Genomic DNA, 16423 nt, shown 5'->3' on the forward strand with positions numbered 1-16423 from the left:
TTTAAAAAAAACTTACTTTCTTAAAAAATTATAGTAGCCAACTCATCCAACCAGACAACAGTGCTTTTTATCTAATACAGTTTTTATCTAATTTGACACAATAATTAGGCTAAACATCCACATCTGGACAAAAAAGGTGCTCTTCCACCATGATAATAGGCCTCTACACATGTCTCAGGTGGTTACTGTAAAACTCCATGATCAACTTTTGGTTATGTGAAAGGATTCAGCTTTCAGCAATTACTTCCTCTTCCCAAACTTGAAGAAATGTCTCTAGATGAAGTCTCACTTCAAATGATGAAATCAAAGCTGAAACAAACACTTATTTTGCAGAATTAGACAGATCGCATTATTCTGAAGATATTAAAGAGTTGGAAGGTTGTTGATGTAATGTATCAAATTGCAAGGTGAATATATTGAAAAATTAAAAAAAGGTTTCTGAAAAATCTTGTGTTTTCTTTGTCAGGCTGAGCGAGAACTTTTCAAACGACTCTGTTGTGTTTTATACATCTAATTTTATTAATTTAGCAGTTTTTCTTGTATTTATATTTTAAATTAGCTGATCAGGGCTTGCTTTGCTCTAGCCTTCCTACCCATCTAGCCAGGACACTAGCTGGACCCCACTGTGTTGATTATCCTCATGCTTGTGAAAATATTGATAAATAACGATTTAGTCCAATTTTTAAAAAGTGTCAGTGTATTGTAATTTCATCAGGTTTTAGAATAGTTGATCCCAATCTTAAAAATAGTATAAAAATAGTTATAAAATAGTATTAAAAATAGTTATAGCTGCTTACTCATTCTTCATAAAGGTAAAAATGTATTTTGCACAGTTCTTAGTGTTACCGTACCAAACACCACAAGAAGGTGACTGTACTTCTCATTTTTTTTTTTAAATTAATTTTATGTTTTTAATTTTTTATTGTATTTTTTATGGAATAGTTTAACAACATAATCTTAAGGATGAACTTGATACAATATTTACTGCTTTTCTCTCTGGAATGTATATATATATAGATTGATCCCACAGGAGACTGGAACAAGCCACATACAGTTGCCCTTGCAAAAAGCATTATCCTGCAAGTGGGGAGACAAACCACTTGAAGCATCTACTCTTGGGATTTATTTATTGTTTCTGAAAAAGCAACTTTACATCATCTAAAGCTACTTTCTTGATAACTGAAAGAGATATTGAAAAAGACACAGACTTTTTTGAGAAAATTTAATTCTAAATACTGCAAGTGATCTTCGAATTTGATATGACCATAGTTTGGCCATAGCAAAGTTGAATATCAGCAAGGAACATAATTCGGTTATTACCCCAAGCCATTAAAACTGCCACCACTTTGAAACTGTGAAATATTTCATAATAGCAATAGTCTTGTGTTCTTTTCATTATAAAAACTATGTTCATGCAAAATTTCAGCTTAATCGGTTAAGTAGTTTTTTTGAATGAAAGATTTTTGTGTATGTTATTCCATTTTGTATTTTATGATGCTGCTGTGACTGAAGTATTAAGTTTCCGTTATTGTGTAAAGTAAGACTAGAGTTGTTTTTTTTCTACAGAGAAGGTCACGCTTAACATTCCGAATTTGGATCTACATAACATATAATTTGTACTGATCTGGATAAAATATTAATTTTATTTATTAAAAATTGATGATTATATAATTTTTTCCATTGATTGTGGTGTACAACACAATTATTATTAATTTCTAGTAAGGTTCCCTCTTTTATTAAAACGAGCTCTTATAATTGTTTTTATAACGATTCATTCTTTTATACCGCTTTGATATATTTTTATTTTACGAGGGTAAGTCAATGATTATCCGCAATATAGTTATAAATTTTATTGCAATAGGAAACATATATGTACATCATTTTTCAACATAGTCCCCTTGCATTTCAAGCACAAGCTTCCTGATGCCCTCATAAGAGAAGGATTTTGGTTATGCTGCGAGCCAGGAATGCACCGCTTCTTTCACTCTTTCGTCCGAGGTAAATCGACGGCCCCTTAATGCCTCTTTGACTGGACGAAACAAGTGGTAGTAAGAAGGGGAAAGATCAGGACTATACAGAGGGTGAGCCAGTACTTCAAAGTTGAGTTTCTGGAGCGTTGGCAGCAGTATTTGGTCGGGCCATTGTCGTGTAATAACACAACACCTCTCGACAGCAGTCCTCAGCGTTTGCTTCGAATTGCAGGCTTCAGCTTGGCATCTCATTGTAACGCGCACTGTTTATTTTCGTGCCCTTTTCCTCATAATGTTTTAGTACTGGGCCTTGTAAGTCCCAAAAAACTGTAAGCATCAGTTTTCTTGCGGATGGTTGAGTCTTGAACTTCTTTTTGCAGGGCGAATTTGGATGTTTCCATTCCATACTCCGTCGTTTACTCTCCGGCTCGTAATGATGGATCCGTGTATCGTCACCACTGATGATTCTGTCTAAGAATGGTTCGTTACCATAGCGATCCAAATGTTTTTGGCAGATGTCCAAGCGCTTTTGTTTATGCAATTGTGTAAGTTGTTTTGGGACCCATCTTGCACAGACTTTATGAAACCCAAGTCTGTTGTGGATGATTTCGTAGGCATAACCGTGACTAATTTGATGATTTGCCGCTCTGCCTAAGAAAACCATGTCACGTGCACGCTCAATGTTTTCCTCATTTGTAGCGGTAAACGGTCGTCCGGCTCCTTCGTCATGCGTAACACTTGTGCAACCATTTTCGAATTTTTCATTCCATTCGTCGACACTCCGTTGCGGCAACACACTGTTCCCGTACTGTACCGAAAGTCTTCGATGAATTTCGGCCCCTGATACACTTTCCCATCACCTAACGTTGCTCTTCTTTGGTGCAAACAGAAAGTGGAGCAGCCATGGCTAACGGCAGGGCAGCGATAATAAAGCTAACATAGCAGCATCAAACCTGCACAGACAACAATTAAACCATGCATGCGTCATCTACGCAACACTACAGTACTACCAACATAAACAAAAATATAACTAAATTGCTGATAATAACTGACTTACCCTCGTAGCTTACAGCATCATTTAATGATAAAGCAAATACTGCTTCTTAAAATTATAAGTTTTGTTTAATGTAAGATTAGTAAATAAGAAATATTTTATATCAATCGATAAATAATAACATAAATAATATATTATAACGATTTATGTTATATAAATAATACATACTATAAAGATATTTCACGAATATATGCCACCATGACTAATGAAAAACAAGAACTGGCCCAACATTTGCCTAGATGGATCGAATGAAATAATAAGTTTACCTTAAATCCACAACAGTGGATTAAAACTTTAACCAAAAAACTTAAAATATTTTACTTCTATCAGAGCAAAATTACAAAAATACACAATTATAAAATAAAATATAGAGTTGGTTCATAGTAATAATTTAAAATATTTTACATAATTTTATATTTTAAATAACAATGGTAAATTAAAAAATAACATATAACAATGGTAAATTAAATACCGCGTGATTAAAAAAGCATATAAAAATTTATTTAGACAACTTACTGATTCGATTAAGGTTTCATTTCATAGCAAAACTATCAAGTTTTGACTCACGTAGTTCAGTAGTACCGAATTTGGCCAACAGGGCTGTCATCAGTGATGTTAAAAATGGATACATTTACTGATATGGAAGTACTTGCTGTGTGTTTTGGTTTCACGATTTGCAGTCAGCAACTGCAGTTCAACGTAATTTTCGTGGTTTACGGTAGGGGGCCTAATGAGGCTCCCTACCGTACAATAGGTACGCATATTAGGCGTACAATTTACGCTTAGCACTCTAATCACTCTGTATAAATAATAAAAAAAGTTTTCCTTCGGTTTAATATTTAAAAAAAACTTCTGTATTTTATAATTCATATATAGGATTATCAAAAAATGTCTACAATTTTCCAAAATTTAAATCCCTGACCTTAAGCACAGATAAATTTTTGAAAATTTGTATGTTCTTGTTTTAGTTTTTATTGGAGGACAGTGTTAAATTTAGATGAAACTTTACCTAAGCGAATTTGTTGAGCTTAATCTGTATGAATATTTAAAAAAAAAAAAAATAATTTTTCACCTCAAAAAAATAAAATATTCTATTTTTTTGAACCCTTTTAATTTTTATTGTTACAACAAAAAGATTATTTTTCTTTGTCACTTTAACGATAATTAAAATTTAAGTATTTTTGATCTCTGTAGTTTATCCTGGACCCAAAATAAGAAGCAATTTTTTTATTACTATCGTAAAAGTTTTATTTTTTAAATATTTTACACATTTTTTTTTAATTTAATTTTTTTTTAACACTTTTATTTATAGTCGCATCAAAAATTAAAGTCATTAGCGACTTATTAGTATAATGTGTAATGTGTATAAACGTGTAGTCTTGAACAAACTCATGTTGACCATTACTAAGACGTGTGGCTAATTGAAACCCAACCACCAAAGAACGCCACTGACTGTAGGGGCAGTTAGGGCTTACAGAACGGTCTCGACGAAGGCTGCGTTAGTAGTAGCAGGGATGCCGCCGTTAGATCTGGTAGCCGAGGAGGTTGTTAAGAGGCCCTACGGCATAGCCGGACTCAGTATGGCCACCCGAGAAGTTAGAGGCGAACAGTTACCCCCCCCCCCCCCCCGCAAAGGCTGTATCGTGCCAAAAGGCGGGTCTGGTTTCGGGAAATTGGGGTATTGGAAAAAAAACCGCCAAGGAACCCCGGTATACACGATCTAGTTTTTAAATCCGAATAAAAGTTCAAATCCAACCTTCATTTGGATTTGAACCTGAGAACTTCGACTTCGAAATCGGATGATTTACGATAAGTTTACCACTAGACTAGACCAACCCAATGGGTTAATTTTTTTTCTTTTGTTAAGGACCACTTCAAAAAAAAGATTACTAAATTGTTCCTACAAAGTAAGGAAGAGCTCATAATCTAAAATATTTTTATTTGAAATTTGGGAATTTTGATGCCTAAATCTTATTTGGTAATAATCATTACAATAAAAAAGCCCCCATTGATACTGGCCGCAAAATTAAAAAATAGAAATTTTTTTTGTTACTTATTTAAACGTTTATTATAAAAATAAAAATAAGATTTTTAATGACTGAATTGAAATGAAAAACCTGTGTAAGGTATTGTATGGCTTGACCGAACGGAATTTATATTTCCTCTTCTTTTACCAGTAAGCCTACATGATGTGTCGAAAGATTTTTTTTTTATAAACCTACTAGTGTTACATTATATATGTATATAATACACAATGATTACGGGATGTTGTGGTTTAAGTACTACTACTATTATTATGTTGTTTCGTCATTAACAAACAGGAAAACCTTCAGTTACAAGTAAATTTATTTATAACTGTAAACTCCACAATAATTTATATTGTAGATTATTCTGATCTACAATAAAACCTTCTGAATGATATTTGGTCAAGAGTATCAACTACTAAAAAAAAACAAATATTATATAGGAAATATTATAATAAGAACTGTGTACACACATTACAGAAGAACAATATTTTAAAATAATTTTAAAAAATCAAATTGTGTGAAGAAAATGTAACTGTGTTGGATAGCATATTTTTCTTGTATAGTACAGCATAAAGGTAAAAACATTTATATTAATTAATCTCGTATTCTTTTAATATCAGACATTACTATTTGATTTTAATTCAATTTTTTTTTTCTAAATAGTTATTTTTCTTCACAATAATGGCAGAATGTTTTAGATGTAATATCTTAATTTCAAAGTTCTTAATTCGATAATTTAAAGACAGTGTGGCTTGGAAAAATTCAGTACACTTTGTAATTATAAATTTAAATAATTTGAATTTATTAAAAGAATTCAAAGTTGCATATTAATCTCATAAAGCAATTATCACTAATTTTTTAACTTTTGCTTATACACATCAAGGATTTAAAAATACTTAAATTAATTTAAGAGACCTACGACGATACACGATTATAAATCAAATAATTTACAAGGTATCAAATTATATTATTTAAAATCACATTATATTTGTACCATAATATTTAATTATTTTTAATAAATTAAATGAAAACTAAACAATTCTTCATTTTAATATCTTCATCTAACTTAAAGAAGTTATTTACTCATTAAGACAGTTTTATTCATATACTTTAATGATCACGGTTTCGTGAAAATTACTGCGGTTTACTCTTTTTTAATGGGATTTTAAGATCATTGAACTTTCTTCCGTCTAATATATTTTATATTATAGAATTAACTATCATTTAGAGCATCATTAGAAGATCACCTTCGGCGAGTTTATTCTTAGAATTTTTAAGTCTGTCTTCTTTAGTTTAAAATCTTTTGTTAAAATGAATAAATATGAGCGGGCTTTTTGTTGCTTAAATATTATAAGTTTGATTATAGCGTTAAATGAAATGAAATTTTATCTTTCCATTTTTAAAAATGTTGAATTCTATATTCTTAAAAAAAATTATTATTTTCAACTAAATTATACTTCATTAATTATTTGGGTTAGTTCCATACCATCGTTTTGGGGTTTTAAAAAATTATAATAATTAAAAAAATTAATTATCTTTCTGTGTTTGTATATTATCATACCCGTATATTTTTTTTTATTCTATGTAAATTAAGCTTATTTTAATTTCTAGACCTATAAAATTTTTAACTCGAGCATGTAATATTTTTACAATTATTTGTGCAATACGAGGACAAAAATATGCTACTGTTAAAGCATTAATTACATTATTCCTTAGGAAAAAAAACTGAATTACTTCGTTAGTCGTCGTTTATCTTTTACTTAAATTCGGCTGGTTTAGAAATAACTACGACTTTTTAAAAATATCAATAAAGAACTAGAAAAAAGTGCTCAATAAAATAAATAGCGCATTGTTGTAATATTATATTATAAACCACGGTCGACAGAAACAAAAATATTCTACAGCCTCTTGACCACACTCGTGGGATCATAACGAGGACTGTAGTCATAGTCCAGCATTTTTATTGGCGTAACAACAAGCGTGTTACGTCAATTATCATTACAGCTATGATAGGATGTTCTTAAATAAGTTGAGTGATTGTGAATCAACCTAAACGAGGTTGTTATGCGAATTATTTTATACTTTAATGTATACGTGTAAATTTAATTATAAAATTTATTGGTTTCTTATTTACACAATTAAATTCTTTTATATAATTAACTACTCCGCCGATCGCTTCTCTGCCTTTCATTCAGCAGGTTCGACTCCCAGTCAGGGTTGTCATTTTTCACACGCTACAGAAATTTATCTCTCATCAGCGGTTATAACTGGGCGTTTAGCTTATAGGTGTTTAAAAAAGAGAGTAAGTAAATCATTTTGTTTGTTACTCGTAAAAGATTTTGTAATGAAGTTGAAATTCCGATATTTGAGCGTAAAATACAACACTTAAAAACGGCTGATATTTTATAAGATTCGGATTCATGGACGTTGTAAAATGTTGTTTTTCCTTAATTTATTTTATTTTTAGAACCTCTTTTTGAATCTCCAGCCACAACTACGGATTCCTGGATTCCAAATCCGAAGTATGAAATTTCCTAATTATTTAAAGGAGAAAAGAGCTTAATTTTGTACAAGGCGTGATAAAAAAATACGGTGAATAACTTTTTATTAAAAAAAGTAATAAGATTACATAGAATTCGATTTAATCTCATTCAAAGTACTGTCCTGGACTAGTAATGCGCTTATCCCAACGTTGACTCCATGACTGAAGGCATTTCTGGAAGGCGTCTTTCGGAAGGGCTTTCAGCTGCTCGGTCGTGGTCCTCTCAATGTCAGCAATGGTGTCAAAACGTTTTTCTTTAAGCACAGTTTTAATTTTTGGGAAGAGCCAAAAGTCGCATGGTGCTAAATCCGGTGAGTATGGCGGATGTGGACAGACAGGAACACTTTTTTCGGCCAAAATCTCGCGAATGAGAAGCGAGGTGTGACACGGCGCGTTGTCGTGGCGAAGATGGAAGTCATTGGTCCATTTTTCTGGTCGCTTTCTTCGTACGTCATTTCGCAAACGTTGCAGTACACCCTTATAAAATTCAGAGTTTACAGTTTTTTCCTTGGAACGAACTCTGATCGCACTATGCCCTCACTATCGAAAAAAAGAACAAGCATGACCTTGATGTTGGATTTTGACTGACGTGCCTTTTTAGGGCGAGGAGATGAACTGGTTTTCCATTGGGAACTCTGCATTTTGGTCTCAGGGTCATAGCCATAGACCCAAATTTCATCTCCAGTTACAATTGTGGCCATGAAGTCCGGATCTGCATGAAGACGACCCTTCAACTCCGTGCAAATTGACACACGATTTTCCTTCTGTTCATCAGTCAAAAGTCTGGGAACAAATTTTGCACTCACTCGTCTCATTTGCAATTCATTAGTTAAAATTTTTTGAACGGATCCGTACGAGATGTTCTCGAATAGTCATTTGCCTGTTTGAACGAACTATTTTTTCCACTTTTTGCACATTTTCAACTGTTTTTGAGGTTACTGGACGTCCCGCACGCTGCTCGTCTTCAACAGACTCATTTCCGTTTTTAAATCGGTCATACCACTTGTACACAGTCTTCAAAGTTACCACATTATCGCCGTACACCGATTCTAACATTTCGTGAGCTTCTTTGGCACTCTTTTGCAACTTAAAACAAAACATAATGTTAATGTGTTGTTCAAAATCCATGTTGCGCGACAGACACGATAAACACAACCTCACTCTAGCGGCTCTGAGCCGCTAGCTGCCAGCTGACTGGCAAGCTCGAACGTGTTACAACTTGTCCCTGCCTGTCTCAGTTGATCACGGTATTGGACAAATTACAGCATATGGATGTAGGGTCGGCAGTTGCCGCTATAAAAATTCATTCACCGTCGTGTTTTTGTTTTAAGTCGAAACTTCCCAATACAGGAAAATTTTGAGTCTTTGACGAATTTACAGTCTAGTGTGACATCTAGGACTACATATAATCTGAAAATAAAATTTAAGAGAAAGAAAGATTTTTATTTTTGTTTACAAGTTTTAAAAATTCTTTTCTGAGTTAGGGAAAAAGTTTTTTTAATTCTTGGTATAAAAATATTAAAGTCGTGATTCTATCACACTCGACTTCTACATCGCTCTAACAAATAAATAAAAAATCTAACGTGAACACCACATGACTTCCTTGTACGCCTATTAAATTACACGTACGTTTACAAGGAACATCTTTTTTAAAACTTTAAATTTTTATTTTTGTTTTTATATGTGTTCTACTGTATATATATATATATCTGAAATTTTCTACTGTATATATATATATATATATATAGTAGAAAATTTCAGATACTGAGAAAATGTAATAAAAAATTATGTGGAGTAAATTTTGACAAAATTTAAACAGCGATTTGTGTTAATGTCTCTTTGAAACAAATCAGTCAATATCTAATAAATATTTTCACAATATAAAGATGTACACTAATCAGTCGTTTTATGCTTCTACTCCAGTCTTTCTTACGATTGCAATCAATGTCATGCGTTTGAAGTACAAGAAACATCAGTCCAGATTTGAATCATATATCTTTGTGTGATGCATTTTATAGAAATAGTCTGGTACTGATAAAACTCAGTCAATTAATAAAACTTAAAAAAATTATTTCAGTCGTTTAAGAGTGGTATAACAGGAAGTAAATTCCATCCGATCGGTAGTCTAGGTGATCTGTTTACTCTTAGTTAATTTTTTGACTCTGACCAAATTTGATAATACTTTCAGCATATAACAACAGAAAAAAATTATTTATTTTGCTTTCTATATCTTTTGTAAGTAATTTAAAAAAATAATTATTTCTTTGATGGAGAGTAACAGTTTTAGTATTTCAATCTAACCGCTAATGTGATGAAATATCTACCTACTTACAAAGAAGACCGACAAAATTCAGTAAATAAATACGATTTTACGGAAATGTTGTCAATACTTTTATCATGATCGAGTTTGACCGGTTTCCTGATCAGATAAGCTTCATACTATTCTACTATTCTACATATATGAAAGGAAATTATTATTTTTGTGTTAAAACTGATGACTTTTTAGAAAACCATAAAAATTTACGTACTAAAATTCTTTTATTTCATTTTAATGTAGTTAAGATGAAGTACAATTTTAATGTAGTAAACGGTATTACCTCTCACTTCTTATCTCACTTCAATTATTTATATGTTACTGTGAAAGACCAAAATTAGAGAATGTCAGTATTCTCCAGTGAATGTCGACACATACCATATACGTCGGTGAAAGATCGAAATTTTGCTTATTCGGACCTTCGCCCATATATGTCGACAAACGCAGAGAAACCGACATTGGAGGCTATTAATCAAATTCACCGCATTCAGCATGCACTGATAGTGAAAGTTGAATAAAAATATTTTTATAAAAAAACTGAACAAAGGGAAAACCATCTGACCGTTTATTTGTATCGTTATCGTTTATCCATGCAGTTAACATATTCTGTATAACCTGATTGGCCCTTTCGATTTATAAAATGCTGAAAATTTAATTAGATTTATTTTAATAAATACAGTGAATTTTATTAATCGCCTCCAGTGTTGGTTTATCTATGTATGTAAACATATACCGGCGAAGGTCCGAATGTATAATAATATAAACAAATGTTTCGGTCTTTATTTGGTATATTTCTTTCGGTATTTGGTATGTGTAGACATTCACCGGAGAATATCGACATTTACCTGATATCGGTCTTTCACGGTAACGCATACACATAGTCCAGCACATACAGAATAATGTAGTCTAGTCAGTGTATTAAACCGTTCGTGGTACTTTTGATTGTGTTTGGATCATTTTTGCTTATACATTTAATAAAGACTATATTTTTCTTTATGTACTTCATTTTATACATTTTCTTCAAAAAGCTATAAAATGAGTATAAATGAAAAAGGTATTTTTTATATTATTTTTATTTAACATATTAAATTACCTTATTTCTATTTAAAAATAGCATTTATGAAGTCAGTTTTATTATTATTTAGGTGGACTGTTTTATCCAAATTATTTACAAAAATAAATACTGCCCTTATGAAAAAAAAAGTTTTCTCAAGAAATGTGTAGGACAAAAGCATGGGTTTTAATGGTAATAGTACAAATTTCTCTACAAAATAAAAAGCTAACTAAAATGGGTCTATTTGATGAAGAGTATACTAATATACAAAAAACTGATCAGAGATTTGCATAACTTTCCCGGCTTTTCACTTGACAGATTTTTATTCCAAATAAATAGGTTTTAAAATATTAATGACTTAATTATGCAGTATTTATACCAAAATTGCAGAGATCAAAATATTAGTAAAAAAAATTTGGGTTCGATTTAATCTCCTTCCAGAGTCGTTTAAAATCATGCAGTTTTAAAAGTATAATTAAGAAAAAAATAAAAATTCTCAAAAAAAATTTATATATTAAGCATTGATGACATTAAATTAAAAAAGGGAGAGAGAGTTTTCGTTATTTTTTATTTTTTACATAGTAGAAAATTTAGGTTTAGTAAGATTAAAATACTTTATAAAGTTATTTAAATTCCAAAATTTTAAGTATATCTGTTGAAATTCAACATTATTTCTGAACATCTTTTACTTCACATCTTAAGTAAATTTGAAAAATATTTAAACTGAAGGGTAATAGAGAAAAATAAAAAAAGTATTTTATTTTTTAGAGGTGGGGATTGATTTAAATTTTTTTTATTATTTATATATCTATGGTAGATAACAAATCTGTTTTAACAAAGTTTTCTTTAAAATGCCTCTGAAGAAAATCGAAATCGATTTTTTCACTATATCCCTCCATCCCTTAACGAATTTTGAACAAAAATTAATATGATCAAGAAATGTATAGAAATATTTTAACCAACTTTGAAGAAAATCGGTTCAGTCAATCCTGAGCCATAAAGCCAAAAGCAGTGTGACTCATGTATATGTACACATATCCATAAATACATACTTATGTTTTTGGTCTAGATGAATTAGTTGGACCCTAAAATTAAAGATCTGCATAAAACCAATACATTATTTTTGATATGTTCACCATACTTTCCTCTTTTAATATATTTGCAAGAAAAGTAATATATATATAATGTACTACATTTAGATCAAATTGATTCTTCTTTTGTGTATGTTAAAAAAAAATCATTCATAATTTAAATAACTGAATCAATGAGAAAATAAGAGGTGGAAGGAAATCAGTTCTAATTAATTTAATCATTAATGTAGTAACAGAAAGTGATATAAACAATAGGAACATAATGAAATGAAGTATGAAGTGCTCTATTTTAGGAAAATTTAATCAGTTTATTAAAATAAACATTTCCAGGTAACTAGAAATTGACGTCAACAAGCTATCACTTCAGTTCTTTATGCTCCATAATTTATCTTTGAAATTCAATAAAATTTTAATATAAAAAATGTAATAGTGTTTGAAAAGTTGTTGGATGTAATGAAAAAAAAAAATAAGTAAAATAACAGTTGCCAATTTCCAATTTCTGAGTTTAAATAAAATTTTCATAGTGTTTTTTATCCTTGTAGAAGTCAATTGGCTGACACTTTGGAGATAGTTTTAGTTCTTAGAGTATCTGATTAATAGATAAAATAATTCACGTATATAAATACTGCAGTAGAAAAATTGGTAGACTGATAAAATTTATACGTCAAATATGATTTTAGCCCACTGGGTTGGTCTAGTGGTTAACTCGTCATCACAAATAGTTTTTTAACAGCTGATTTTCAAAGTCGAAAGTTGTGAGGTTCGAATCTTAGTAAAAGTTAGTTGCTTTTATATGAATTTGAATACTAGACTGTGAATACCAGAGTAACTTTGGTTCAATTAACCACATGTCTCAGGACTGGTCAGCCTGAGTCTGTACAAAACGTTCACCTCGTTTACATGTCATACACATCATCTTCATCTCATTGAGCCATGAAAGCAGAGTTGTTGATCACTAGTTGAACAGATTGCAAAGTTCACATTAGGAAAAATAAAATAAAAATATGAAAAAAAATTAAATCTATAATTTTTTTGGTTGAATCAGTTTTCAATCGATCAACATAAATCAAGATAAATACGAGTACATTCAACATAAATCAACTACATTCCGATTAATATTAATTTATAATAGTACCTCTTAATTTTCCACATAAATTTTTTAAAAAATCTTAAAAAAATTTCTAGTATTTCTCATATTATAATGGTAGTAATACCATAAAATTTCTAATCAGAAAACCTAAATTATAATTTTTTAATTTTATTTTGCATTTTAAGATGAATAGCCAAGACATCTGCATAAATAAAACATTTTCTTTTTATATAGAACAGTGATGTATATAACTTAAATGTATATTTACAATTTTGTTGATTATATGAAAAAACTGAAAGAAAAAACTAGTGGAATATATGGAATATTCTAAACTGGCAAAATACCAATAGAATGACCTAACCAAACCTTTCATTGTGTTGTCTTTTTATATTGTGACTTTATTAATAATTTATTATAACTTAAATATGCGTTGCCTTAGAAATAATTAATTAATATGTATAATACTAATAAATATGTATATTTCCAAATTATAATGATGAGAAAAAATCTATTTACATTAACAAAATGATTTTCTACAGATGAAATGATCTTTTATAGATGATTATGATTGTGTAAAACTAAAGAATTCACTAAAGAATAACATTGCTGTTTAAAAATTAACAAATATGTGTATCATATGTCTTATAGCTGGCATTATTTTATTTGTAATATTGTTAATAATTATAAAATCAAGATATAACCGCAGCACTTAAACAAACATGTACAAGGGACCAGCTGGATGAAAACAGTTTCATTTATTACAAAGAGAAAAATCACGGTAATAATATAAAAATACTTTTTAAGAGAAATGTATATTTTGTTTGGTTTACGATTAATAAAATTTCATACATGAGTGAAACAAATAATTAATATATGTATTTGTTGGCTTATTATTTTTAATAGTTAAAAGTTTGCTGTTTTCCTGTAGAGATAGGAGTAATGAATGTACAACTAGAAGGTCGATCAATTAAACTTGATAAACTGTCAGGCAGTCGCTTTTTTCCCGCATTTTTAAAAGCATAATTATTGAGAAACTTGGAAAGTTGTAAATAATAGCTAATAACTATATGCATATACATACAAACCTAAAAGTAAGAAATTATATATATATATATATATATATATATATATGGTGAACGGGAGGGTTAGTAGAGGGAATACTGATGACAACCGTCTTACTTATCTCGAAGCTTTTACTGTACACTATTTTTCGTTTGACCGTCCGGAGCACAGACAAATAAATTATTTGGCGTGCCGACTCTTGAGCAAACTACATATAATTGGGCGGACAAAAAACAGACTTTCCAACTTAATACCTGCCACACATGATACTCATAGCGAATGCAAGCCGGATGGAAAACTGCAATCGTCTGAACTCAAAAAGCATATTTGTGTCATTGAGTATTAACGTAATGGGAGGGATAAATACGTCTTCTCCTGCGGCGTTCCGCGTGATGATCGTGACATCTATTACGTTGGGTCTTGATCCGTTGCACAGTTTTGACGAGTCAATGTTACGAAATAGAACAATACGGGATAGTTTTTTTTAAATTTGTTCTTTAGTCAACTTGTATGGCGGAATTCCCGAGGGTTCCGTAGAATAATAAATACCTTGTTCACTATCCGTTACTGAATCAATGGATGAATATATAGTAGAGTTGCCGGGAAGCATTTCATATATGAGATCGTTAACGTATTTAACCTTGACGTTTTGGGAACCTAAAATGGCTCTTTCTCATAGCCATCGGCGGGAGTTGTAATTTTCATATAAATCCGGAAACATTTTAGTTATAAGTTCGTCGAGTGAAGAAACAATATGGCAGAAATATGAGGGAAACGAAATTAGACCGATAGTGTGGTGTACAGGAAATTCTCCATTAACAAGTAACAGAAGAAATTATCACGCTGCTCTTTTTTTCGGTGGTATTTCGAAAGGTCTGAAGGGTACGGAGTTAAAAGTTCCATTTCCAACGCTCTTTTTCCAACATAATTAAATAATTATGTCCCAATACTATTTTTTCACTTTTAACTATTCGAAAATAATTTTTTCAATAATCATCGATTTCCTTAGTAACGACTTTATTTTCTTGCTAAATTTTTGTAAACTTAATCGCAAAATTTGAGATTGGTTAGAGGGTACACTGAGCGTGAAAAGAGGGAGAGATATGTAGATAACAATTTTCCTTTTGTTTGGAACTTGTTAGTGTGCAAAATTCAATCATAATCGGATTAAAATTGCAGATCTGTATAAGGCAAACGGAGACACAAACATTCTTCCTATATATATATATATATATTAGCCGGTCAGGGCTCGCTTCGTTCGCCGTTTCCGTCTAGTCCGAGGGCTCCGCCCCCTGTACCCTGCAGTGTTCGTTACCCTCATGGTTGTGAGAACAATACTGGTAAATAAAAATTTTAGTATTCAGGCTTTACCTGGAAAAGATACTAAATTACAAAAGACAGAATAGTAGAACTTTTTTTTGTTTCCAATGAGTCTGAGGAACCCCATTTACGGGTGAAGTGTCAGGCTCACTTACAGTAATTGCTTTTCTTCAAGAAAAATGACTCATTAAACACGTATTCTGAATTTTAATAGAATATTGAAAATCCGTCCTTGAGATATAAATTTCTATTTAAAAATATACTGTCAGTAAATAAACCGTTTTCCTATTTATATTTATAGATTTTTTGCTTATGTTAATTACTCCAATTGCTTCCCGAATTATATTTTCCTGTCTCCTTGGACATTATATTTATATACATAATTTTAAGATATTTTTACAATATTTCGCAAAGGTAGCAAAAAAGCTCTTTTATATTTCAGTAGTCAGCAATAATAGAATTATTTACTGGCAATAAAAATTATGCTTTATATTAGTTTTACTTAGTATTTCGTAAAACTAATTCACATTTATAAAAACGGAAATTTAATTATTAAATATAAATACTGACACATGAACAAACGAACATATTTCAGGATGCATTCTAAAAGTCAAACCTTAAAAAAAATTGTCATATAAATATATAAATCCGAAAACATTTCATTTCCAATTATTTCTAACAAAATATTATTCCAAAATTTCTCTTATGAAAGTAAATTATATCATTTACATATTTGTGGACGCTAGAGAAATTTTGTTATTTTAAATATAATTTACGTATTTTGAATAATTAAAATAAATCTTAAAGCTTTATCTCCATTATTATATGATTAATCTTTTTTCTATAAAACTCAGTAAATTTCTTGTCTTGACATTTCGATGACATATCATTGAACATCT

General features: G+C 30.5%; 1 protein-coding gene across 1 annotated transcript in view; it reads left to right on the plus strand.

Annotated features, from left to right (window-relative positions):
* The first annotated feature begins 5475 nt into the window (after nt 1-5475).
* LOC142321745 (carboxypeptidase E-like) overlaps nt 5476-16423 on the plus strand; it is a 103645-nt gene continuing 92697 nt past the window's right edge. The window contains exon 1 of the mRNA XM_075360086.1: nt 5476-5626. The gene's annotated coding sequence lies outside the window, so the exon portion shown is untranslated. The remainder of the gene's footprint in view (nt 5627-16423) is intronic.

This window comes from Lycorma delicatula, chromosome 3 (assembly GCF_047948215.1).
Source record: "Lycorma delicatula isolate Av1 chromosome 3, ASM4794821v1, whole genome shotgun sequence".
Lineage (NCBI taxonomy): Eukaryota > Metazoa > Arthropoda > Insecta > Hemiptera > Fulgoridae > Lycorma > Lycorma delicatula.